General features: G+C 43.6%; 1 protein-coding gene across 13 annotated transcripts in view; it reads right to left on the bottom strand.

The window, feature by feature from the left end:
• Positions 1 to 26,990, bottom strand: part of CELF1 (CUGBP Elav-like family member 1) — an 81,644-nt gene that overhangs the window by 54,051 nt on the left and 603 nt on the right. For 6 of the 13 annotated variants that reach the window (XM_027562367.1, XM_027562368.1, XM_027562370.1 and 3 more), the window contains exon 1: positions 10,934 to 11,054. The exons of 1 other annotated variant lie outside the window; for it this stretch is intronic. The gene's annotated coding sequence lies outside the window, so the exon portion shown is untranslated. Of the gene's footprint in view, positions 1 to 10,933; positions 11,075 to 26,990 lie in introns of those variants that run through there. 6 more of the 13 variants (XM_027562374.1, XM_027562375.1, XM_027562372.1 and 3 more) reach the window with 4 other exon arrangements.

Raw genomic sequence — 26,990 nt, 5'->3', positions numbered from 1 at the left:
CTCTGGACTGTAAAAATGTAAGCGTCTTCTATGAACAGCACTTGGTTCAATACTATACACATGCTACAGCACAATACGAAGGCATAGCATTATTTAGGTTGTATTCTCGACAATTTGGGCTTCAAAGTAAAATAATGACTTTCAGCTTTTCCTACCCTGCACATCTATATACCTTCCTGGCTGTATACAAATCCACATTTCTTTTTAACTCCTGTTTTAATAGTATAGAGGACTGTTACATTCCTCTGGTGTAAAGTCTTTCAACTTAACAGAAACCAAATGATCGCAGAAGAAAAAGAAATCAAATTAGAAGCATTAAACTGTCTTTCTCAGAGCTTCCCTCTCCCCCTCATTAACATTGCTCAAACAGAAGAACGCCACTGTGATGCTCCCATTACAGACCATTCATGAAGTTCCCAACTGAGCTGAGACCGGCAGACTCCATCAACTGGGCACACAGCCACTCACCATTCCCCTTTGTTTAGAGTCTCAACTGCCGTTCAACCCACGTTATTGTGTTCCACTCAAGTCCATCAACTTTCTTAAAAGAGAAAACAATCAGGAAACAAGCAAATGTATTATTTAACCAGAAAATGAAGAAAGGATCTAATTCATATGCCTCACAAAAAACTCTTTAAAAATGATGGCTCACTTTATATTTCCTATCTTAAATAGCAGTATTACTTTATTACCAGTCTTACATGCCTAAAAAGACCCAGTTGTAAACAAATAATCATTAGAAACTTGTTTTTAAAGAAAGCCCAAGCCCTCAATCTTGAGCTGGCAAAGCACCAGAGAGAAGCACTCTGCGCCAGAAGGGACAACACAAGTGCATGTCCACACTACACAGGTGGAGAAGAAAAAACCCCAAGCAGCCTGGGGGGGCGGGGGGCGGGGCTTGGAGGGGAAAGGGCAATATTCCAAAGAGCATGATCCTAGGTTTGACTATCCTAAAATTCAAATGACTTTAAGAAATATTAGGCAGAGCTCTGTGGTAAGCATCTTAGTCAAAGCTCTTTTGGTTGTAATTAAGGAGAATTTCCTCCAAACTAGCTTAAGCAAAAAAGGCACTAACTGAAAAGACAGGACCCAAAGGCAGGAAGTGTAACAGGGCCATACCTGGAGCCTTTACACACCCAGGCTCCGGTTCCGCAGTCTGTCTCCTGTCTCCAGTCTGTCTCTCCAGGGCTGTACCTCTCCTCAGTGCTTCCTTCTGGATAAATCTACTTACTTCTCCCGCCCTGTACTGGCCTTCGCTGCTTCCACAGATATACGCCTGTCTCTCTCCAGGGCCATCTCTCTCATCAGTGCTTCCTTCTGCATAAATCTTAGCCCCACCCCCGACCCCCCCACCCCGCCCCGTACTGGCCTCCCTGCTGTCACAGATACAAGCCTGAATTTGGCAGTACCCTGGCATCTGCTTATCTGTTTCAAGTTCTCTGAATTCAGGTGGACCTGTTTGTTCCCTGAAGGCATGAGTCTCAGTTCCAGTCTCAAATTCCTAGGAGAAACTGATTTGCCCAGCTTAGGTAAGTGCCTGCCCGCGGTCCAGTGAACTGTTAAAAGAAGAGCTGGGTCACAGAGTGTAGCCAGGGTAGGGACTGCATGCCTGACTCCTCAGAAGGTGTGTAATACACTAAACAAGCAATAAGGCAGTCTGCATCCTCAAAAAAAAAAAAAAAAAAACAAACTTATAATCTCACTGAAAAAATATATGAATACTAAATAATATCCTATGACACACTCTAGAATGAACGGACAGGAACAGCTCCATGACAAGGAACAAGGATCAGCTGTGCACTAAACGAAAGACGGAAATAGAACCAAGTTCAGGGAAGGGCTGAGGAGCACCAAACGCAGCGCCTGCTCCTCTCACTCTGGCCATATAGCTAAGAATTAGGAACCTAAGGAATAGTCTTTTACCACATAAATATCTTCTGTGAAATATCCTAGTTGAAAGCGTGCTGTAAGGTTTAACAAAACAGTGCTGTTTCAAAGTGCAGTAGTAACCCGCTAGCTGACGAATGTGGGTTATACATTTGCAAGGTGCTTGTCACCACCCTGACTTCCTTTCACTCCCTGGACCCCCTAAGATTCTTGCCCAGGCAGCCAACAGGACAGCACAGGTGTCTCAATAGTAATATCCCACCCAACCCAGCATGGTTAACACACAGACAACTCAGGCTAAGCTGGGTGCTAGTAGTGTGGGGGGAGGGGACTGGAACAGAAAAGAATGTTTCCCACATACAAAAGCTATAAGCACAAAAAAACTGAAAAAAGCCTAAATTATTTGTACAAAACAGAAACTAGCAAAAACTTAACAGATGTCCAAAAAATACTGGGTTAAAAAAGACAGTCTACTCACAGTAGACTATTAGTTACCCTACATTATCACCAAAATATCACACATTCCCACATGCCAGAGCTTGCTTCAATCTCACAAGAAACAAAAAGGTACAAAGAACAATGAGAAAGTGGTGACAGTTTCTAATTTACTGATTCCTTTGCTGAAGAGTAACAATGCTATGTAAATGAAAACCACAGACCTATCAAAATTAAACGTCTAACACTAAAATCCAACAGCTTTAGAACCAAAAAACTTCATTTTGTATAATCCCCAAACTAAAGACATTTCCCAATCTGGGAATAAAATTTCAATGGAGTTTCAATGTGGGGGGGGAAGTGATATTTAACTCCATTTTTTCAAAGCTGAACACAGCCATGGAGATCAGAAAAAGCTAGCGAACAATTCTTTCTAAAGCCACACTTCTAACCTACAAACACATCCCAAAAGAGGCATGTTAAAATCAATTAATTGAGATCCACTAGATCTCACTGCCGCCTCCAAACCAGAACTCACCATCCCTCTTCATATTTTCTGCCACATTTTCTAAGTGAAGTAAAAGAAAAATCAAAATGTTACAACTCAAATGCTGTTCTAAAAGTGAGTCCATTTCTTGTAAAGTGGGGGAAAGGTCAGCTGATTGAGGGTTACATCAGAACTTCACAAAGTTCTAAGAATTAAAATGCTTTAAAATTATTTAACGTAAGATACTTTATACTCAGTCTCCCGAAACTAGACTTTCTCATCTCTTGAGCATACAGTCTAATTTTAATGTAACTTTTATGAAATTCATGTTCTCTGTATGAAAATTTAAAAACAATGGCAAGTATGAAGAAAAGAAAAACTGCTCATGTCCCAATGCCCAGAAAAAACTTTGGTATTTATCCTTCTAGCCTGTGAGGTAACATTTTTGAAGAATTAAAGATTTCCTTAGCAGAAAGAATGTGTTAAGTTAATGTGGAGTTCATGGATATAAAACATTCTTGAAAAGCTTTACAGGTCTGGAACTCAAAGAAGTTAAAAATAAATTTATGCTCACGGCTTCCACAGTGTAGCAAGTTAAACAGTAACTACAGAGCACGGGAATTCCCTGGCAGGCCGGCCGGCCAGCGTTTAAGGCTCAGTGTTTCCACTTCAGTGGGCCCAGGTTCGATCCCCGGTTGGGCAACTGCAACTAAAATCCCACAAGCTGCAAGATGCAACCCCCAGGAAACCCAAACAAACTACACAACAGCTCTGTTGATTAACTGTTAGGAAACCAGTACTTTAAGGAGACTCCAACTGCCGATGTCAAGGCAAGGACAAGTTACAATTACAAAGATCTCATCAAGAAAACCTTCTTCAGTAAATTACAAAGCTCAGATAAGGATTCTTGATACAATAGTTTACTAAGCAAATAGCTACAACCAATTAACTCTATCATCTCTTCCTTCAGTCGCTCAGTTGTGTCTGACTCCTTGTGACCCCATGGTGTTCAACACACCAGGCTTCTGTTCTTCACCATCTCCCAGAGCTTGCGCAAACTCGTCCATCGAGTCGGTGATGCCATCCAACCATCTCACCCTCTGTCATTACAACTCTAAATATTAGCGTCCACCCTCTCTACAAGCCTAAAACTACTTATCTATAACCAGGTGTCCCTAGGGCAAACCCAGTAATACACTCATTTGTATTTTTCAGTTTTCTATGAACACAGCAGACTCCCTATTAGCAAACTCCATGTGAAGTACACAAAGGAAAGATGACAGGAGACCACCCTACCCAAGCATTCCACAGGGAACCACGAGCTGAAAGCTTCTACAGGAGAGGACACTCTTCCTAGCCAAACAATCTTATCCCTAAGCCACAATGAACAAAGCAAAGTGCACAACAGAACATACCTAAGCGGGGAGAGGAAAGGAACACTGGCAGTGGCTGCTGTCTATGCACCGCACACCGAGTCATCCTCTCTGTGTCTTTTATTTGGCTTAACTGCATTACTGACCAATGCATAAGCAGTAGGCCCATTTTTACAGATGAAAAAAGGAAACAGCATTATCAGCACTGTACCAGGCACTACTCAGCGCCTTGCTTCAGTTATCTCAATCAATCCTCACATTACACTCCAGGTGATGTCCATTTTAAAGATGGCGGGGGGGGGGGGGGGGGGGGGGGGCGCGGAGCCCAGAAATGTTACAGTCACACAGTGATATTACCAATTTAAGGCCCAGAGCTGGAGGTGTCAAACCTACCCCTGCCAGGCTCTGCTCATAAACCCTATTCAAGTCACATCATTCTTTCCAACCACAGATTTCAAACCAATTTTAAAAACTCAAAAATCCTAGAATCAACTCTCAATTATGAGATTAATTCTCCACGTTTTGTTAAAAAATTTCTTGTTTTGGAATACAGTCAATATTTGCTAACTATAAATGGGGTAAAACCTTTAAAAATTGTGAATCACTATGTTGTACATCTGAAACATATAATACTGTAAATCAACCATACCTCAATTAAAAAATTAGTATAAAAATTTTGTTTGTATTTTATTTGCTCTTTGAACATTTCAGCAGGCCATGGCACCTCTAGGAAGAGGTGTGCAGGTAAATACAAGATTGTATTAATAGCAATCAATTAGCAGAATTTGTAAGTTCTGCTAAGAAGGCCTACATATAAAGTTAATTCTTATTTCAAACATATAGTGAAATACTTGAACTTCCATGATACAGTCTACTTTTAACTATTACCAAAAATAATCAAGAATCAAAGAATAGTTCTGAACAAAAAAATGGTTCATATTGTTTGAAAGAGAGGAATATAAGGGGCTTTCCTGGTGGTTAAGTCATTAAGAATCCGCTTTGCAATGAATGGGATACCCATTTGATCCCTCGACCAGGAAGATCCCACATGCTTCAGAGCAACTAAGCCCAGGCACCACAATTAGTGGGTGCTCTGGAGCCCAAGAGCCAAAACTGTTAAAACCTGTGTGCCCAAGAGACCATGCTCGGCCACTGGGAAAGCCACCGCAACAAGATGCCCACACACCAGAATTAGAGAGTAGCCCTTGCTCTCTCCAACTAGACAGCTTGAGCACAGCAACTATGACCCTAAATAAATCATTAAAAAAAAAAAAGAGGTATATAAATTCCTCGCTAACACTACAATAAAATCCCATCCATCAAGTACTGGGAAGCCCGTAATACCTCTTTAGGACAACAGAGTTGACCAAATAAAACTTCCAGTTCATCTCATGTCCCAAGAATTAATATTAATCATGCTCCTTTTGTTAGTGGAGAGGAAGAAAAATGAAGTTGGAGGCTACGTCCAAAAAGCAAAGAGGAAAAGTAGACAGTCAAGCAGCTCAAAATCAGTTATGAACCTCCAAATAAATAAGGAAAAGCTCACCTTAAGAAGAAAGTGAGAATACTCTGAACATACAGAAACAGACTCGGAGGCTTATGATAACCTTCAGAAGGCTCTTATCCTTAAAGTATTCATTATTAATTCTAAGTAGGCCATTAAATGCCAGGTTTATAGACTTTACCTCTACACAATATGGAATATCTGGATATCAGTCCACTCCTGTAACAAAGAGCACTCATATAACAGTTTCACAGCAATAGCAGAAATTTGCCGTTTCTTTCTCTTCATGCGATACTTTTTCTGTACATATAAATCACAAATTAGAAATGATGCTGATAACTGTGATCTGGGTTACTGTTACATACTTCTAAGCACACTGATATGTTTCAATTTTTTCAAAGATCTGAGGGAATCTGTGGACATCCCCCTGTAATTGGCAATTCCCATGAAGAGAAAGCATTCTAACCAAATCAAGAGCCTTTATGCAGCACTAAGAGAGGGCAAGATACCAAGATGAAGGAGACGTCCCTGACTTCAATCAGCAGAGGACTTCAACCACAGAAAGTCCTAATACCTGCTACACATGGACGAACCTTGAAAACTGTGCTACATGAAATAAGCCAGACACAAAAGGGTAAATATTGCACGATTCCGATTACATGAAGTATCCAGAACAGGTAAATTCACAGGGACAGACAGTAGACCAGAGGTTACCAGGAGCTAGGAGGAGGGAGCAATGGATGGTTATTACTTAATGGTTACAGATTTTCTGCTTGGGTTGAAGAAAACACTGGGAACAGGCAGAGACGACGACTGCACAACTCCGTGAATGTACTTAAGGCCACTGCACTGCACTCTTGAAACGGGGAGAGCTCCCGAGTGGCCCAGTGGCGAGCATTTCGGGCTTTCACTGTTGTGGTCCCTGTTCAACTGCTCTTCAGGGAACTGAGATCCTGCAAGCCAAGTGGCACGGAGCAGCCAAAAAAAAAAAGGTTAAAATGACCTCAACCTAAACCTATAAAACTCGTAGAAGAAAACAGGGGATAAGCTTCAGGGCACTGGACTGGGCAGTGGTTTCTTGGATGAGACACCAAAAGCACAGGCTACAAGAGCAAAAACAAATGAGACCCCATCAAAGGACACAAGAGGATGAAAAGGCAAGGGGGAAAGTGTGTGTGAGTCGTACACGTCTCTTAAGGGCTGATATTCAGAGTGAATGAAGAACTGCACCTCAACACCACCAAATGTTTTTAGTTTTTTAAATGGCGTTTCTGCAAAGTTGATACAGAAATGGTCAACAAGCATATGAAAAGATGTTGATCGTTAGTCAGAAATGCAAATCAAAACCACAGGGAGTCCTCACACCCGTCAGGATGACTACGGCCAGAGAAGAACCCTGGCAGTCCAGTGGTGAGGACTCTGTGCTTCAGCAGGGGGGCAGGGTTCAGGCTCCGGGGGAGGACTAGGATCCTGCATGCCCCATGGTGTGGCCAAAGAAGAAGAAAACAAATGCTAGGGAGCACAGGGAGATATACGGACTCTTGTGCACTGTTTGTGCGATGGTGAAACGGTGCAATAATTGTGGAAAACAGTATGGAGGCTCCTCAAAAAACTAAACACAGAACCACTATATGATTCAGCCAATTCACTTCTGAGTATTATCCGGAAGAACTGAAAGAAGGATCTCAAAGAGATATCTGCACATCCATATTCACAGCAGCACTAATCATAATGGCCCAAAGATGGAAACAACTTGTCTTCATTGACAAATAAATGGACAAAATGTGGCATATTCATATAACAGGTTATTCAGCCTTTAAAAGGGAAGAAATCCTGCCATGTGCTACAACACGGATAAGCCTTAAAGATACTCTAGTAAGTGAAAGAACCCAGTCACAAATAGCCAAATACTATATGATTCTACTTATAAATCGAAAAGTCGTCAAATTCATAGAAGTAGTAAGCAGAATGGCAGTTATGAAAGGCTGGGGTGAGGAGAAGAGGAAGAAAATGGGAGTTGTTTAATGGATATATAGTTTCAGATTTAGAACATGAAAAAGTTCTGGAGATCTATTTTCCATTAATATGAATGTACTTAATGCTAGGGGCTTCCCTGATGGCTCAGTGGTAAACAACTCTCCTCTCTGCAGAAGACATGGGTTCGATCCCTGGGTTGGGAAGATCCCCTAGAGGAGGAATTGGCAACAACCCACCCCAGTTCTCGTGCCTGGGAAATCTCACGGACAGAGGAGCCTGACGGGCTATAGTCCATCTGGTTGCAAAGAGTCAGACACCACTTGGCAATAACAAGTTAATGCTACAAAACTGTACATTCAAAAATAATGAGGACGGTAACTTTCCGGTTATGTGCTTTATGCCACATTAAAAAAAATGATTAAAATGGCAAAACTGTATTATATTTTATCACAATTTCTTTAAATAATGTAATATACTAAAACTACGAAATTGTATAGTATGTGAGTATCTCAATAAAGCTGTTAAAAAAAAAAAAAAAAGCAGAGGAAACAGAGTTTAACCAAATTCTATCATTTGCTGGTTTAAGAAAAGAGAGCAATTTGTTGGAAGTATCCAGATCCTGGAGCTCAGAGAGGATCCTATGCTTCTGCTTCCTCCAACTTCTTCACCCCAGCCTCCATATGACAGCCCTTTTCTTGCCCCCTCCAAGGCACATCACCACCACCTTCTAACCTCCCAGTTCCTTATTATGTATTATGTCTGACCTCACAGGAAAGTTAAGTTAAAGAAGCTACAGTGGCAGTCATAGGAAAGGGCACAGAATTCAAGACTCAGATTCTACGTTCAGCAGCAGAGCCAAAATATTAAAAAAAAAAAAAAATCACACAGTAGACATACAATAAATGTCAGGTCTCTGCCCTTCCTCTCCTCTCCTTCCAGCCCAGCATGTCTAAAAGAGCAAATGCTCAGCTCCCGTGCTCGGATAGCCTCTGGCCTAACTCACATGTGCTGGAGCTATAAAACACAGAATCATTTAATACGTAGTTGTTAATGCCTATCACCTATTATTAAATCCTGAAAACACATCACAAAACTATTAACTAGGATAAGCCTATTTTGATAAAATAATAAACTTTTCTACTGCATATAAAAAAAGATGGTGAGATGAAGACTAAGTATTACCAACCACCTCCGAGCGGTGGAACTAAGGGTGAAGCGCTCCCTTTCTGGCACATCTGCGTTTTTAATGATGCATCTGGAACTTCTGCAATAAGAAATGTAACTCTCAGAAGAAGAAATCATTCTGGCTTAAAATTTCACTGTCTGCCTCCGATACCATATTACTGCGCTGAAGCTGAACTGGTACCATGTGAAACAGTCATGATTCCCTACATTTTACAGATGAGAATGAACTGAGGCTCAAAGCAGAGACGTGGTCAAGGCTGTAAGGCTAGTAACAGAGCGGGGATGCCAATTAAGGCCTTCCAACTTCAAGCCTTTCCGGTCCACCACATCTCAAAGAGCACTCTGCATTACTGCTCATTATATATATATATATATGAAAATGTATATATTTAATCTATGTTTAAATAGCACCTAAGAGCAGGTGCTACAGAATCTTGGGCAAGTAACCTGGAAGCTGAGCCTCAGTTTCCTCATCTGAAAAGTGAAGTGGTTGGAAAAGCTATTCTATCTCACCAGCTCATCTAGCCTCACCAGTGAATGGATTTTAAGTCTAGATACCAACTGAGGAGAAGAAAACCCCGTGGGCAAAAATGAATGAATAGTTGGAAAGAAGCTGAGGCCTGTGCTCTGGGTCAAGGGCCATTTTTCAATGGAAAGAGGCTGTGGACAGTCAAGAGCAAAGAGCCCGCTGGGGAAACTCAACTTCCTGGCTGAAGCAACAGCTGAAAGCTCCGGCTTTGCTTCCCTACCAGCAATGCTTCAATCTTAGCTAACTTAAGAGGAGAAACCGCAGATTTATAAGTAAAGTTAGAAGAATGTAACAACACAGCTGTAGGGGAGGGACCTGGAGCAATAGTTTATGCACGCTATGGCAACTGGATTATTTTCCAAGTGGACTCGTGAATATTAAAGTGGAAAGAATCTTTGGTGGTTCTCAGAGACGACCCTTCCTCAGCGAGAATTTCAGGAGAAACTGAAACTTGGCAATACCCATCGGAGAGATGTCACACTTGTGGAAAAGGTGAGAGAATCCAACTAAAGCCTCTTCAACCTACAGAGCATCAAAGAAAGCGAAAAGACCTTTATTAAGGGTGAAGTTCTTGCAAAGGATTCATCGGGTGTCTGTAACCTCTTATACTGCAAGCTAATTTATAAAGCACTCAAAGCTGTCTGACACTACTGGGCAGCATTCTCACTCGAAGGTAATAAAAGTACAGCATTAACTTTGCTCGCTAGAAAAAGAAAAAAAAAGATTCCATTTTGCTAAAGCAGCCTCCTCCGACCAAAACCCTACCACCTGCCCCTCCACTACGGGGATGAGCCTAAACCAAGGAGAAGCTGCTTCGAGCCTGGACAACCGGCCTCGAGAATTAAAACAACATCCTGCCCCGAGAACCGCAACCGAAGACGCCAGAAGCTTCAATTCCAAAAGCAGGTCCTTTAGAGAAGGAAGAAAGCTCCCGGCCGTGCTCTCGGCGCTCCCGGGTGCGAGAATTCAGCCCAGCTACTAGGCCATGACTGGGTGAGCACCTGACGTGGGGGGAGGGTGAGCCAAGGCCCTAGCGGATCTGGGGCGAGGAAGTGGGGGCTCCCGAAGCTTCAGAGAAGAAGCGCGGCCCTCCAGAGGCGGGGGTCCTGGGGACACCCCACCCCTACCCCAAGGATAAGGACCGAGAAGAACACGTGGGGCGACAGGAGCAGGGAAGGGGTGTCCCGGGCAAGCAGCCTGGGTCTTGCACGGCGGCCGGAAAAAAGGAGGACGGAGCTACCCCCGGGGCAGGGAACCGAGCCCTCGGAGCCCCGAGGGAGAAGGCAAAGGGCGCGGGCAGAGGGGCAAGGCCACGAGGAGGGCGGGTCTCCCAGGGCGCCGGGGCACGCGCCGGGACCGGGCAGCGGAGGACCCCGACACCCGGGAAGACACCGCGGACCTGCCTCCGGGGGCCGCGGGGAAGCCGGAGCGGCCGCGCCCGGAGGGGCCCTGGTGACCCCGCGGGGCCGCCCGGACCGGACCCGCCCCGCGGCGCCTCCCTCCTGCCCCTTCCCTCCCACCCGCGCGGCCCGTTATCCCACGGCCGCCGCACTCACCAGCGGCTGCACCTCAGCCTGCCGCCGCCTCAGCTGCTGCCTGCGCCTCCGCAGCCGCCGCCGCCTCGCTGCTGAGGCCGAGTCCCGGGGGAGCCGCCGCGTCCCGCCGCCGCCGCCGCTGCCGCCAGAGCAGAACACCCCAAAATGGCGGCACTTCCGGCGCCTACCACCGGCGGGGAGGGCCGACGCGGAGGGGGAGGGCGGCTCGGGGGAACGTACCACCGCGGTGCCGCCCGCAGCGCTGAGCCGAGCGGGGCTCGGCGCAGGGGCGGGCCGAGCGCCCGGCGCTGCAGCGCCCCCTCGGGCTGGGGAGTGGAGAAGCAGCCGCGCGGGGGCCCTGGGGGCCTCGGGTAGAACCCTCGACCCGGGGAGCGGCGAGGGCAAGTCTCTTTGTCTCGTTACTCCGCTGGAGGGAAGACGCGGGGAAGACACCCGGCCTGAAAACTTGGAAGTTCTCGGCTCTGCGCCGCTCACCCACAAGAGTTCTGGACGAACTGGCGGGCGCCAACCTCTGCTTGGCGCTGAATATGCGCATAATAAAATACTTGATGAATGAATGGGTGAGTGAATGGGATGGTGCTTGGCCAGCGCTGGGCACCCGACACACCCTCCTTTCTAACCCAGCCGATAAGCAACGGGATCCGGCCCTTCCTTGTCTGCTGAGACGTGGACTGTAAGTGTATTGCAAGCTTTCAGAGTTAAACGAAAGCCCTCTGGCGGGATGAGCAGCTGGGTGAACTCACAACCTTGCAAAAATCCTTGGAGCGCCAGGAAGCTCATAAAAGTTCTACTAAAAGACTGATTTTTCCAGCCCTAACCTGCTTCTCCCAGTGGAAAAAAAAAATTTTTTTTCCGTAACAAAGGCTAGGTTCTTGAAGACCTCCTTCAGACTGACCTAGAAATCCCAAGATCTAGGTAGAATGCAAATAGTTCGTTTGTTTGTTTAAAAGGTCAACGTCATTTATTCCCACAAGTTCTACATCTTGTGGGACAGTAAAATGCAGAGAAAGAAAGAAAACTTAGTTCTGAGACCTTTTGGCCCCAACAACATGCAAATAACTCATGGGTTTGCAAATGATTTCTCTGTAACATCTGGCTTCTCAGAGCAATAACTCTTCTACCCACAAATACTGATTATACCCTACCTTACCACAAAAAAAATAAGTGGACTCCCAAGCAGAGGCCTCAAGGGTTTTCCCATGTGTTGGAAGCACCTCTTTCCTCTCTTAGGAAGGAAAAAAAATAGTCACAGTGTTTCTAGTACCATATAGATCTAAACAATTAACCCTTAAATTGTACACTATCAGATTTCCTAGTTGTGTAGTTTATCATTTTATATACATTTATAATGCTGATATTCAAACCAGTCGATCCCTGAATAGTCATTGAAAGGACCGATGCTGAAGCCGAAACTCCAGTACTTTGGCCACCGGATGCGAAGAGCTGACTTATTGGAAAAGACTGATGCTGGGAAAGACTGAAGGCAGGAGAAAGCATAACAGAGGATGAGATGGTTGGGTGGCATCACCAACTCAACAGACGTGAGTTTGAGCAAACTCAGGGAGAGAGTGAGGGACAGGGAAGCCTGGCGTGCTGCAGTCCATGGGGTTGCAAAGAGTCGGACAGGACTTAGTGAACAACAAATAATGTTGATATATGATCTTGTTCTTGTTAATAGTTTTGTGTGTAATTTACTGAAAACATCTTCCATTTATAGACCATTACAGCTTATAGAAGGTTGTCATATATTGTTGTTCTTCAGTCAGTCATATGCTGCTAAGTCATTTCAGTAGTGTCCAACTCTGTGCGACCCCATAGACGGCAGCCCACCAGGCTCCGCTGTCCCTGGGATTCTCCAGGCAAGAACACTGGAGTGGGTTGCCATTTCCTTCTCCAATGCATGAAAGTGAAAAGAGAAAGTGAAGTCTCAGTCATGTCCGACTCTTCACGATCCCATGAACTGCAGCCTACCAGGCTCCTCCGTCCATGGGATTTTCCAGGCAAGAGTACTGGAGTGGGGTGCCATTGCCTTCTCCCTCCATGGACTGAAGCACGCCAGGCCTTCCTGTCCATCACCAACTCCCAGAGTTTGCCCAAACTTAATGCTGGCAAAGAAGGAGGGCAGGAGGAGAAAGGGAGGACAGAGGATGAGATGGCTGGATGGCATCACCGACTCAATGGACATGAGTTTGGGTAAACTCTATGAGTTGGTGATGGACAGGGAGGCCTGGTGTGCTGTGATTCATGGGGTCGCAAAGAGTCGGACACGACTAGGCGACTGAACTGAACTGAACTGAATGTCCATTGAGTTGGTGACGCCATCCAACCATCTCATCCTCTGTCGTCCCCTTCTCCTCCCGCCTTCAATCTTTCCCACCATCAGGGTCTATTCAAATGAGTCAGCTCTTTGCATCAGGTGGCCAAAGTATTGGAATTTCAGCTTCAATATCAGTCCTTCCAATGAACACTCAGGACTGATCTCCTTTTGGATGGACTGGTTGGAGCTCCTTGCAGTCCAGGGGACTCTCAAGAGTCTTCTCCAAAACCACACTTCAAAAGCATCAATTCTTCAGTGATCAGCTTTCTTTATATTCCAACTGTCACATCCATACATGATTACTGGAAAAACCATAATCTTAACTAGACGGACCTTTGTTGGCAAAGTAATGTCTCTGCTTTTTAATATGCTGTCTAGGTTGGGCATAACTTTTCTTCCAAGGAGTAAGCGTCTTTTAATTTCATGGCTGCAATCACCATCTGCAGTGATTTTGGAGCCCCCCAAAATAAAATCTGCCACTGTTTCCACTGTTTCTCCATCTATTTGCCATGAAGTGATGGGACCGGATGCCATGATCTTTGTTTTCTGAATGTTGAGCTTTAAGCCTACTTTTTCACTCTCCTCTTTCACTTTCATCAAGAGGCTCTTTAGTTCTTCACTTTCTGCCATAAGGGTGGTGTCATCTGCATATCTGAGGTTATTGATATTTCTCCCGGCAATCTTGATTCCAGCTTGTGCTTCTTCCAGCCCAGCGTTTCTCATGATGTACTCTGCATATAAGTTAAATAGGCAGGGTGACAATATGCAGCCTTGATGTATTCCTTTTCCTATTTGGAACCAGTCTGTTGTTCCATGTCCAGTTCTAACTGTTGCTTCCTGACCTGCATACAGATTTCTCAGGAGGCACGTCAGATGGTCTGGTATTCCCATCTCTTTCAGAATTTTCCACAGTTTATTGTGATCCACACAGTCAAAGGCTTTGGCATAGTCAATAAAGCAAAAATAGATGTTTGTCTGGAACTCTCTCGCTTTTTCGATGATCCAATGGATGTTGGCAATTTGATCTCTGGTTCCTCTGCCTTTTCTAAAACCAGCTTGAACATCTGGAAGCTCATGGTTCATGTATTATTGAAGCCTGGCTTGGAGAATTTTGAGCATTACTTTACTGGCGTGTGAGATGAGTGCAACTGTGTGGTAGTTTGAGCATTCTTTGGCATTGCCTTTCTTTGGGATTGGAATGAAAACTGACCTTTTCCAGTCCTGTGGCCACTGCTGAGTTTTCCAAATTTGCTGACATATTGAGTGCAGCACTTTCACAGCATCATCTTTTAGGATTTGAAATAGCTCAACTGGAATTCCATCACCTCCACTAGCTTTGTTTGTAGTGATGCTTCCTAAAGCCCACTTGATCACATTCCAGGATGTCTGGCTCTAGGTCAGTGATCACACCATCGTGATTATCTGGGTCGTGAAGATCATTTTTGTACAGCTCTTCTGTGTATTCTTGCCACTTCTTCTTAATATCTTCTGCTTCTGTTTGGTCCATACCATTTCTGTCCTTTATTGAACCCATCATTGCATGAAATATTCCCTTGATATCTCTAATTTTCTTCAAGAGATCTCTAGTCTTTCCCATTCTATTGTTTTCCTCTATTTCTTTGCACTAATTACTAAGGAAGGCTTTCTTATCTCTCCTTGCTATTCTTTGGAACTCTGCATTCAAATGGGTATATCTTTCCTTTTCTCCTTTGCCTTTCACTTCTCTTCTTTTCACAGCTATTTGTAAGGCCTCCTCAGACAGCCATTTTGCTTTTTTGCATTTCTTTTCCATGGAGATGGTCTTGCTCCCTGTCTCCTATACAATGTCATGAACCTCTGCCCATAGTTCATCAGGCACTCTGTCTATCAGATCTAGTCCCTTAAATCTATTTCTCACTTACACTGTATAATCATAAGGGATTTGATTTAGGTCATACCTGAATGGTCTAGTGGTTTTCCCTACTTTCTTCAATTTAAGTCTGAATTTTGCAATAAGGAGTTCATGATCTGAGCCACAGTCAGCTCCCAGTCTTGTTTTGCTGACTGTATAGAGCTTCTCCATCTTTAGCTGCAAAGAATATAATCAATCTGATTTTGGTGTTGGCCATCTGGTGATGTCCATGTGTAGAGTCCTCTCTTGTGTTGTTGGAAACGGGTGTTTGCTATGGCCAGTGTGTTCTCTTGGCAAAACTCTATTAGCCTTTGTCCTGCTTCATTCTGTACTCCAAGGCCAAATTTGCCTGTTACTCCAGGTGTTTCTTGACTTCCTACTTTTTCATTCCAGTGCCCTATAATGAAAAGGACATCTTTTTTGGGTGTTAATTCTAGAAGGTCTTGTAGGTCTTCAACTTCAGTTTCTTCAGCATTACTGGTCAGGGCATAGACTTGGATTACCGTGATATTGAATGGTTTGCGTTGGAAACAAACAGAGATCATTCTGTCGTTTTTGAGATTGCATCCAAGTACTGCATTTTGAACTCTTGTTGACTATGATGGCTACTCCATTTCTTCTAAGGGATTCCTGCCCACAGTAGTAGATATAATCGTCATCTGAGTTAAATTCACCCATTCCAGTCCATTTTAGTTCGCTGATTCCTAGAATGTCGATGTTGACTCTTGCCATCTCCTGTTTGACCATTTCCAATTTGCCTCAATTCATGGACCTAACACTACAGGTTCCTATGCAATGTTGCTCTTTAAAGCATCGGACCTTGCTTCTATCACCAGTCACATCCATAGCTGGGTATTGTTTTTGCTTTGGCTCCATCCCTTCATTCTTTCTGGAGTTATTTCTCCACTGATCTCCAGCAGCATACTGGGCACCCACCGACCTGGGGAGTTCCTCTTTCAGGGTCCTATCTTCTTGCCTTTTCACACTATTCATGGGTTTCTCAAGGCGAGAGTACTGAAGTGGTTTGCCATTCCCTTCTCCAGTGGACCACATTTTGTCAGAACTCTCCACCATGGGTGGCCCCACAGGGCATGGCTCATAGTTTCATTGAGTTAGACAAGGCTGTGGTCCATGTGATTAGATTGGTTAGTTTTCTGTGACTGTGGTTTTCAGTCTGTCTGCCTTCTGATGGAAGAGGATAAGAGGCTTATGGAAGCTTCCTGATGGGAAAGACTGACTGAGGGAGAAACTGGATCTTATTCTGATGGGCGGGGCCATGCTCAGTAAATCTTTAATCCAATTTTCTGTTGATGGGTGTAGCTGTGGTGTTCCCTCTCTGCTATTTATCTGGAGCCGGGAGCTGGCTAAGCATGTCCGAGGGCACTAAGGCTGTCACCAAGTATACCAGCTCCAAGTAAATATAATATGCCTAGCCGCTGTTAACGGAGAAGGCAATGGCACCCCACTCCAGTACTCCTGCCTGGAAAATCCCATGGATGGAGGGCCTGGTGGGCTGTAGTCCATGGGGTCGCTAAGGGTCGGACACAACTGAGCGACTTCACTTTCACCAAACTATGGTGGAGGTAAAGAAGATAATGGCGACCTCCTTCAAAAGATCCTATGCATGCACTGCTACACTCAGTGCCCCCAACCCTGCAGCAGGCCACCGCCAGAGACTCCCGGACACCCACAGGCAAGTCCGGGTCAGTCTCCTGTGGCGTCGCTGCTCTTTCTCCTGGGTCCTGGTGCACAAGGTTCTGTTGTGCCCTCCAAGAGTCTATTTCCCAGTCCTGTGTAAGTTCTGGCAGCTCTATGGTGGGGTTAATGGCGACCTCCTCTAAGAGGGCTTTTTCCCATACACAAGTGTGCTGCACCCAAAGCCCCTGTCCCTGCGGCAGACCACCGCCAGCCCGCACCTCCACAGGAGATGCTCAAACACAGTTCTGTGCCAGCCTCTGTGTGCATAGGGTTTGTTTGAGCTCTCTGAGCATCTCTGGTGGTGTCTGAGGTGGCGCTGCTCCACCATAGTTTGGCTCCAGGAAAATAGCAGGGAGGGAACACAGCTCCACCCCTCAACAGAAAATTGGATTGAGGATTTACTGAGCATGGCCCCGCCCATCAGAACAAGACCCAGTTTCCCCTCAGTCAGCCCTGCACCCTATCCTGAGCTAAATGGGAGCGGCGGCCACACCTGTCCTGCTAACCTCTTCTCTCTCTGGTTCTCAAAGTGTCCAGCTGGATAGATAGTTCTGGACGGGCAACCAGAAACTTTCCCCTTCTATCTGCCTCCGGACGTACGGCCAGTCCTTGCCGGACGCTAGTGCCACTCTTGAATCTAATTACCACTAAGCCCAGAGTTGGGCGGCAGAACAGTTACATGAGGACTACAGATTCAGCTTCAAAGGGCTTCACAATGAATACAAAAACACTCAGTAGTCCAAATGCAAAAAAAAGCCTGCTGTGAGGTAAACAAGGATGAAAATTGCCATTTAATTTTTTGCCTTCCAAATGGATGAAGATTTGTTTTTAAAAATGTTAATGAGGGTTCGGGGAAGCAAGCCTTTTTCCACGTGCTGGTGGGAGTAAAATTCAGATAGTCTGGAGGAATCTGAAGGTTTACATATCTTTATAGGAGCATTTCTTGAGAAAATAATCAGGATAAGAGCAGAGATGGATCATAACATTGTTGGAATTGCATAAAATTTGACACAAAAACAGAGTGATAAAGTATGATATATCCATAGCCTAGAATATTATATATATATATATGCTTTTTCAAATAATTGTGAGCAAATGTTCATGACACATAGTGAATGAAACAGGTGATAGGACTTCCCTGGTAGTCCAGTGGTTAAGAACCTGCCTTGCAATGCAGGGGACTTGGGTTCAATCCCTAGTCAGGGAACTAGGAATCCCACCTGCTGCGGAGCAACTAAGCCTGAGTGTGTATCACAACTAGCGATGCCACGACTAGGGAGTCCATTCACGGCAATGAAAATTCTGGCAGGATGCAACGAAATCTTGGGTTCCACAACTAAGATCCAACACAATCAAACAAATAAATAAAACAGGTGACAAATTAATAGGTACAGTAAGATCCCATTTTTGTTAAACAGCATGCTTGTTGAGAGAAAGAGATAAAACCCAGAAAGAGGGCTTCTCTGGCGGTCTAATTATTAAGAAAGTGAAAGTGAAGTCGCTCAGTTGTGTCTGACTCTTTGTGACCCCATGGACTGTAGCCTACCAGGCTCCTCTGTCCATGGGATTTTCCAGGCAAGAATACTGGAGTGGGGTGCCATTTCCTTCTCCAGGGGATCTTCTCAACCCAGGGACTGAACCCGGGCCTCCCTCATTATAGACAGACACTTTACCATCTGAGCTATCAGGGAAGTTATTAAGAACCACCTGCCAATGCAGGGAACATGGGTTCGATCCCGGGAAGATCCCACATGCCTTGGAGCAGTTAAGCCTGTGAGCTGAACCTACTGAGCCTAAGTGTTCCAACTACTGACTTGAAGCCAAAAATAAATTTTTTTAAAAAAAGGATGATCATACAAGTGAGGAATAGGAGGCTTGGTTAAATATTTTAATAAATATTTTTTCTGTGTTTTTTTTTTAATTAAGATTTATTTATTTTTTTTATTGTCCTGGGTCTTTCTTGTTGGCGAATGGGCTTTCTCTAGTTTCCTCGAGGGAGGGCTACTCATTGCAGTGGCTTCTCTTCTTGTGCAGCTTGGGCTCACCAGCACTCCATATCAGTTGCCCGGAGGCATGTGGAATCTTCCCAGACCAGGGATCAAACCAGCGTCCCCTCCATTGGCATGTGGATTTTTCAACCACTCTGCTACCAGGGAAGCCCCTTTCAAGTCCTTTAATTTTAGTCATTCTGGTGGAAGTGGAGTGATATTTTATTGTGGTTTAATTTTTTTTTCCCCTAATGGCTACTTTACATACATAATTCTTATTGACCATTTGGATATTTGTGTGTGTGTGAATCGCCTATTCAATCTTTTTTCTCTCTTTTCTCTCTTTTTTTTTTTCTTGTTTTGGTTTGGAGGCGTTCTTTACATATTTTGAATACAAGTTTCTTGTCAAATATATGGGCTTCCCAGGTGGCTCAGTGGCAAACAATCGGCCTGTGATGTAGATGCAGGAGACCTGGGTTTGATCCCTGGGTTGGGAAGATCCCCTGGAGAAGGGAGAGGCTACCCAATCCAGTATTCTGGCCTGGAGAATTCCATGGACTGTATGGTCCATGGGGTCGCAAAGAGTCGGACAGGACTGAGCGACTTTCACTTTCACTAAACTCAAGGAACAAAGGTTTGTCTAGTCAAGGCTATGGTTTTTCCTGTCGTCATGTATGGATGTGAGAGTTGGACTGTGAAGAAGGATGAGCACCGAAGAATTGATGCTTTTGAACTGTGGTGTTGGAGAAGACTCCTGAGAGTCCCTTGGACTGCAAGGAGATCCAACCAGTCCATTCTGAAGGAGATCAGCCCTGGGATTTCTTTGGAAGGAATGATGCTAAAGCTGAAACTCCAGTACTTTGGCCACCTCATGCGAAGAGTTGACTCGTTGGAAAAGACTCTGATGCTGGGAGGGATTGGGGGCAGGAGGAGAAGGGGACGACAGAGGATGAGATGGCTGGATGGCATCACTGACTCGATGGACGTGAGTCTGAGTGAACTCTGGGAGTTGGTGATGGACAGGGAGGCCTGGCGTGCAGCGATTCATGGGGTCACAAAGAGTCGGACAGGACTGAGCAACTGATCTGATCTGAAACTCAAGGAGTTAAATGACCTTGTACCCCATGACATGGGCAGTTTTATTCCCAGTACAAGTGAATACTTATTCCCACCCCCCCCAAAAAATGGTTTGTAGTACCTTTATTAATAATAGCCCAAACTGGAAATGATAGATAAATAAATTATGGAATATACTTACAACAGGCTATTTATATAGCAATGAAAAGGAACAAACTACAACTGTATATAACAATATGGATGAACTGCACAGACATAAAATGGAGCAAAACAAGTCATAAGAAAAGAGCATATGTTGTATGAGTTTATTCAACTGAAATTTGAATATGGGCGAAAAAAAGTCAGAATAGAGATTATCTTTGCTAGGGAAAGAGCATTGGCTATTGATTGGAGGGAGCTCCAGGGAGTTTTCTGGAGTATTGGAATGTTTTATGTCTTATTCTGGGTGGAGTTTACATGGGTGTGTAGATATGTAAAATTTATCAAGCCATACACTTAGAATCTGTACAGGTTCTGTGGCCAGGGAGAGTAACAACAAACAACCCTTTAGCCAGACCTGCAAAAGAAAGAAACATGCAGTGCATAGGAAGCATAGAATAGTGACAAAGGTAAGATGTTCAAACTTAACTCGTGAATAATTAAGGGATTCTCATTAAAACAGTGTGTACTTTTTTTTACTGTCAGAATGGGAAACTAAGTAATTTTTTTAGAAAACTTCTTGGCCACACCGCAGGGCATGTAGGAATCTTAAGTTTCCAAACAAGGACCAAACCCAAATCCCCTGCCATAGAAACTCAGAGTCTTGACCACTGGACTGCCAGGGAAGTCCTCTAAATTAAATAATTAAATTTAGAAGGTTGTTAAAATTGTGAAAAAACATACAACAGGTACTCAATGTATACAGATATAGTGATGTTAGAAGAAAATTTAACAGTAGTTATTACAATTAAAAATAGTCTCTCAGGCTTCCCTGGTGGCTCAGTGGTAAAGAATTCCCCTGCAGGGAAAACAGATTCAGTCCTTGATCCAGGAAGATCCCACATGCCTCGGGACAAGTAAGTCCAGGCTTCCACTACTGAGCCAGAGTTCTAGAGCCTGTGAGCAGCAAGAGAAAGCACTGCAATGAGAAGCCTGAGCACCGCAAGGAGAGAATAGCCCCACTTGCTTCAACTGGAGACGGCTTGTGCACTGCAATGAGGACCCATCGGTTCAGTTCAGTCGCTCAATCATGTCCGACTCTTTGCCATTGCCAACTTCCAGAGCTTACTCAAACTCATGTCCACTGAGTCACTGATGCCATCCACCCATCTCATCTTCTGTCGTCCGCTTCTCCTCCTGCCTTCAATCTTTCCCAGCATCAGGGTCTTTTCCAATGAGTCAGTTCTTCGCATCAGGTGGCCAAAGTATTGGTGTTTCAGCTTCAGAATCAGTCCTTCCAATGAATATTCAGGACTGATTTCCTTTGGGATGGAATGGTTGGACCTCCTTGCAGTCCAAGGGACTCTCAAGAGTCTTCTCCACCACCACAGCCATAAATATTGAAAAAGAAAAAGAAAATTTCAATATAGCTTTTTGCCCAAGCTAATTAAGGGCTGGGATTCACAACCCAAGGGATGAATGGATAAACAAAATGTGACCAGGCTTCTCTGTCCATGGGATTCTCCGGGCAAGAATACTGGAGTGGGTTGCTGTGCCCTCCTCCAGGGGAACTTCCCGACCCAGGGATCAAACCCGAACCTGTATTTCTTAAGTCTCCTGCATTGGCAGGCAGGCTCTTTACCACAAGTGCCACCTGGGAAGCCTATATATATGTATATATATGTATGTGTATATATATGTATGAGTACTATTCAGCATTGAAAAGGAAGGAAATTTTGACACCTGCTGCAGCATAGATGAAACTTGAGGGAAATAAGCCTGTCACAAAAGGACAAATGCTATATGATTCTACTTATATGAGGTACCTAGAGTACTCAGGGTCATACATAGAGACAGAAGCTACAGCGGTGTTTACCAAGAGCTGAGGGGAGGGAGACATGGCGAGTTTGTTCAATGGGTATGGAGTTTCAGTTTGGGAAGATGAGAAAAGTTCTGGAAATGGATGGTGGTGATGGCTTAACAACAATGTGAAAATACTTAATGAACTGTACACTTAAAAATGGTTTAAATGGCGTATTTTATAGTATGTATATTTGGTATAGTAAAAAGAAAAAAAAAGTTGGACTTTGGACTTCACATTGCAACCGAGTAATGCGTTCTTGCCTGGATAGTCCCAGGGACAGGGCAGCCTGGTGGGCTTCCGTCTATGGGGTCGCACAGAGATGGGCACGGCTGAAGTGACTTAGCAGCAGCAGCAATGCACATACATTAGGATGGGTTAAGCTGTTGCAACAATTAGACCTAAAATAAATAGCTGAAACAAATTAGAAATTTATTTCTCTCTCCCTTAACAGATGAGAGCAGATATTCCCAGTTAGTGGGAGGATGAAGATAGGTGGTTTCTACTCTAAGTAGTTCTTAGTGACCCAGATTAATGAGGACTCTGCCACCTGTAACTGGTTCCTGGCATGGTGATTCTAGCCATCACCATTGCTATTTCATCTCACAAGAAGAGAGAGAGGGTATGGGAGAGGTTTGTGGAGGATTTATGGACCAGATCCGCTGGTCCTCGTCCTTGCGTACATTACTGGTGCTCACATCCCATTGGAGATAGAACTGAGTCCTATATCACTTCCCATTCTAAGGGACATTGGGCATATGACTGCTCAGACATTGTAAAAAAAAGTGAATAAAGTATTTTGGGGACTTCCCTGGAGGTACAGTGGTTAAGAGTCTGGGTTCCCAATGTAGTGGGCATGGGTTAATCCCTAGCCAGGTGAGATCTCAAATGCTACATCGCTCAGCCAAAAAAAAAAAAAGAATTTTGGTGGACAGTTCCTAAAAAGGAAAAAAAAACAATCACTGGGGGATATGCATATAAGAGTGGTTTTCTCTGGAGCTGAGATTGCAACAGACATTTACTTTTTATACTATGTAATTTTGAAGTGCTTGCATTTTTTATAATAAGCATGTATTACTATTATAATCAGAAAATAAAAAGCAAATCCAGGGTGGAGAGAATAACAACAAAAAAAATATTTGACTACGTAAAAGGTGAAACTACTTACTGATACATTCTTCATTAATAAAAATGGAAACCAATCTAAATTTCCATCACAGGAGAATGGGGAGGTAAATGATGGTATAATCATATAATGGATTATTAGAGAGCAGGAAAATTTAATGAATAGCACCTACACACAACAATGCAGTTGAATCTTTAATGAAAAAGTCATACAAGATTATCTGCTGTACCTATCATTTTCATTAAGCCACATTGATGTGCTAAAAACCCTATTTAAAATTTTTAGTTTGAAAATACTTTTTAAAAAATTAGGCAGGAGGGCATCATGAACCCCCAAAGAACATCATTCTGGGGCTTCCCTGGCGGCTCAGTGGTAAAGAATCCGCCTGCTGATGCAGGAGACATGTGTTCGATCCCTGGTCCGGAAGGATCCCACGTGCCTAGAAGCAAGTAGGCCCGTGTGTCACAACCACTGAGAGTGTGCTCTAGAGCTAGGCAGCCGCAGCTGCTGAAGCCCCTAGAGCCCATGCTCTGCAACAGGAGAAGCCTGCACACCACAGCTGGAGAGTAACCCCCACCGACCACAACCAGAGAAAAGCCCGGGCAGCAGAGAAGACCCAGAACAGCCCAAAATAAACATAAACTAATAAAATTGTAAAGAATGTTACTCTGACTCAACAATGGTTCATATTTTGCCATATTTGTCTAATCCGTCTTTTTTCCTTGGTGCAGTCTTTTGAGGCAAGTCCCACACATGTCATCTATTTCTACTCACTTCCGTAAGCATGTAGTCAATATATTTAGAGACCATTTTCTTACATTGTAACAATGCCATGATGACATTAACAAGTTAGCAGTCATTTCTTTGGTATTATTTCAGTCCATAATCAATTGTCTCGTCATTTCGAAAAATGACTTTTAATAGCTGATTCATTTGAATTAGGATCTAAATGGCTTAAGTGTTTACTTCTGGTTGTCTTGCCTCTAGGACTCCTAATCTGAGGTAGCTGCTCTCTCATTCTTTTTTTTTTTTTAATTTTCATTGGAGTATAGTTGATTTACAAACATATTATTTTCAGGTATACAGCAAAGTGAATCCGTTATACTCCCCTCTCCCCCTTTTTTTCAAGTTTTTGACTTGTTGAAGAAACTGCATCAGCTGTTCCTGCCAAGTGTCCCAAATTCTGGATTTGTCTGTTGCTCCCCTATGATTACATCACTTACCCTTCTACCACCTAGGGCTTCCCTGATAGCTCAGTTGGTCAAGAATCTGCCTGCAATGCAGGAGACCCTGGTTCGATTCCTGGGTAGGGAAGATCTGCTGGAGAAGGGATAGGCTACCCACTCCAGTGCTTCACTTGTGGCTCAGCTGGTAAAGAATCTGCCTGCAATTCGGGAGACCTGGGTTAGATCCCTGAGTTGGGAAGATTCCGCTGGAGAAGGGAAAGGCTACTTAGTCCAGTATTCTGGCCTGGAGAAGTCCATGGACTGTAGAGACCATGGCGTCAGAGTCAGACAGGACTGAGCAACTTTCACTTTCACTTTTCTATCACCTGTGTGTGTGTGTGTGTGTGTGTGTGTGTGCGTGTGTGCGCGCGCGCGCGCGTGCGCTCTCAGTCATGTCTGACTCTTTGTGATCCCATGGACTATGGCCCTCCAGGCTCCTCTGTCCATGGAATTTTCCAGGCAAGAACACTGGAGTCGAAGGGATCTTTCTGATCCTGGGATCAAAGGAGCGTCTTTTGGGTCTCCTGCATTGTGGGCGGATTCTTCACCACTGTGCAACCTGGGAAGGCCTTATCACCTACATCTCCTATAAATGAACTTTAGCCCTAGAGGCCTGGTAAAAGTCAGGCTTGACTTTTTTGAGGTTGGTGGTGTGAGCATCACACTGCATTACATCTGGAAATGTGATGTTCAGGTAGGTTGTCCTGATTTCAGCAATGCAGAGATGTATCTGTGGTTCAGGTAAATCAGCCTGATCCGTCCATGGTAAAGTTTCGTATCATCACCTTATCTCATGCTTTTATACATTGGTGACCATTGACAGTATCAATTATTTCACTAGAAATTGCAAAATGCTGTCTTTCTAATCCTGTCTTTCCTTCCACATTTATTGGCTAAAATGCACAGTCCTGAGTTTCTAATTTCATTATTCCTTCCATATGCATTTACAGGAAGTCTGCTGTAAATAACTTTCCCTCACCAACTGGAGGTATTTGGTTACCCCAAAATATAGTTCATACAGGAAAGGCAAGAGAGAACAGAAATCTTCACTGATATTGTCCACTGACATATCCTAAGTATTGGAATATTGTTTGGAATATATAGGACACTCAATAAATATTTTTTAATTGAATGGGAATCCATATATTGGAATATGATGTACATCTGAAAAGAATGAAGAAAATGTACATCTATCTCTATTGACATAATACTTACAAATAATGTTGAGTGTAAAAAGCGGGAAATAGAACAATAGGTATAGGATGAGTCAATTTTTATAAAATATATATAGTCTCAATGTAGCAAAAAGGATTAGTGGATGAATGTGATAAAACAAACAATAAAATGCTAATTGTTGAGTTTGGATAGTGATTATATGAATTTTCCCTGTTGAATCTATTTAATTTTTTATTATGAAAAGGTTCATCACAAAATGTTAGAAAAAGATATGCATGTAAAAATCTGTATTTCTGAAGAGTGGGTTTGGGGGTAAGGATGAAACTTTTCAGGTTATATACTTTATATAGAGCAAAACTTGTAAACTATCTTTTGACACAGTAATTCCACTTTTAGGAACCTATCCTAATATAGTAATTCTAAATATAAAAAAAAGTAGAAAAAAATTTCATGTTGAAAATGTTTTATAATACAAATGTGGAATTATTCTGAATATCTAAGAATAGAATGATCACATTATGGTATAGTAATTAGGTTCGTTATAAATGATAAAAATAATGTAGTAATATTGAAAGTGCTTATGCGGACTTCCCTGGTGGCTCAGTGCTTGACTCTGGGCTTCCACTGCAGTGAGGCGTGGGCTCCATCTCTGGTCAAGGAAATAAGACCCCACACACCCCATGGCAGCAGCCAAAACAAACGAACGAACGAACAAACACAGTGACACAAAGTTTCACCAAAATGACACCGCTGATTTTTTAAATGGTGTACGTAAATCACATAGCACTATTATATGACTCCAAAATTCCGTGCTTGGATAGAAAAACGTGTATACAGAAACAGAAAGTAAACGAATGAGTACCAAGGCCTGGTGTGTTGAGGGAAAACACGGAGTGAAGATTCTAATGGGCATAGGGTTTCTTTGGGAGATGATGAAAGTATTCTACAATTGATTGTGGTGATGGTTGTACAACTGCAAATATACTAAAAGCCATTGAACTGTACACTTTAAATGCATAAATTGTATGGTATGTGAATTATATCTCAATAAAACTTATAAAAAATTTAATGATAACACATGAAAAGAAAGTTGGAAGAAAAAAATGTGTTTGAGGTGGTAGGATTACGGGTGATTAAATTCTGCTTTCCTGTATGTTCCAGTTGTTATTCATATGTGTCATTTGTAGTAGGAGATAAGCTGTTTTAAAAAGCACAAGATGTGGAGAAGGAAATGCCGACCCACTCCAGTATTCTTGCCTGGAGAATGCCATGGACGGAGAAGCCTGGTGGGCTACAGTCCACAGGTCACAAAGAGTGGGACACGACTGAGCGAGGAAAAAAAGCACAAGATGTACTTTTCAGAGTGCTATTTAACTATAAATAATCAGTGTGACAACTATTCCTCTTGCTTACTTGTAGGTTGTAGGTTTTATGTTTATCATAATATATATTTTTTTAAACCTCTATTTATTTAATTTTTGGTCTAGCCTATGCAAGGCTGTGGGATCTTATTTCCCTGACAGGGATGGAACTGGCGCTCCTTGCCCTGGGAGCACAGA

Source organism: Bos indicus x Bos taurus, chromosome 15, assembly GCF_003369695.1.
Source record: "Bos indicus x Bos taurus breed Angus x Brahman F1 hybrid chromosome 15, Bos_hybrid_MaternalHap_v2.0, whole genome shotgun sequence".
NCBI classification, from domain to species: Eukaryota; Metazoa; Chordata; class Mammalia; order Artiodactyla; family Bovidae; genus Bos; species Bos indicus x Bos taurus.
The sequence above is the reverse complement of the archived record's forward strand: the minus strand, read 5'-3'. Positions and strand labels throughout refer to the sequence as shown.